This window comes from Procambarus clarkii, chromosome 76 (genome assembly GCF_040958095.1).
Source record: "Procambarus clarkii isolate CNS0578487 chromosome 76, FALCON_Pclarkii_2.0, whole genome shotgun sequence".
In the NCBI taxonomy this organism is placed as follows: Eukaryota; Metazoa; Arthropoda; class Malacostraca; order Decapoda; family Cambaridae; genus Procambarus; species Procambarus clarkii.
Window position 1 is genome coordinate 1,560,212 of NC_091225.1, and position 726 is coordinate 1,560,937.

The 726-nt window shown below is 34.2% G+C and overlaps 1 long non-coding RNA gene across 1 annotated transcript in view; it reads right to left on the reverse strand.

Moving 5' to 3' along the window:
- The window catches only part of LOC138357159 (uncharacterized), a 1,723-nt gene extending 1,289 nt beyond the window's left edge, over positions 1–434 (reverse strand). Inside the window, exon 1 of the long non-coding RNA XR_011224836.1 lies at positions 279–434. This is a non-coding gene — a long non-coding RNA (uncharacterized lncRNA). The remainder of the gene's footprint in view (positions 1–278) is intronic.
- Between the last annotated feature and the right edge of the window lie 292 nt (positions 435–726).

A 726-nucleotide genomic window follows, 5' to 3' on the forward strand; every position in this document is an offset into this window, starting at 1 on the left:
TGGGGAACTTTGAAAAATAGTTATTGAGTATAATTAGACAGACTTGTTGCTAGGCAGAGGAGTAATGAGATATATGGCAAATTTTGCAAAATATACAATGAAGGTACACAAACATTCATACCCAAACAAAGCAAAATGCTAGGTAAGAACAAAGCATTTGGCCCGTAGGAGAAAGGAGATACCCACAAGACTAGAATACAAGTCATTAACAAGCATGCAAGTATAATACATAATACATGCAGACATATATAATCCAAAAAAATGTCAAATTTACGTACTTATTATTACATTACAAATATCCAAGGTTTTGAAGACACGTTTCCTCTTGCGCCCAACGAGTGAATACTGAGACCAGACCCCATAGGTCCCTATCCTCCTCATCATTCGTCTCACTGTGTCTCCACAGCTTGCACCGCCCATTTGAGACAGCGTCTGGACCTGTTAAAATAATGCATAAGCTGTAAGGTAATAGAGAATAATATATATCTTTCAATCTCAACATTAGATTTTCTAATTTCCAACTGTATTAAATAAATAGCATTAAAATATTTTCCTTCTTAACTATTACAAAAATCAACGAATTTGAGTAACTTTTGCTTTTGTTTTATTTGTACCTTAAACATAACACTGAACAATCAATTATGTGCCACCCCACCTTCCTTCATCTGCAAAAAAACTAATCAAAAGACATATGTACAAGGCTAAAAAAATTCAGCAACACTTACC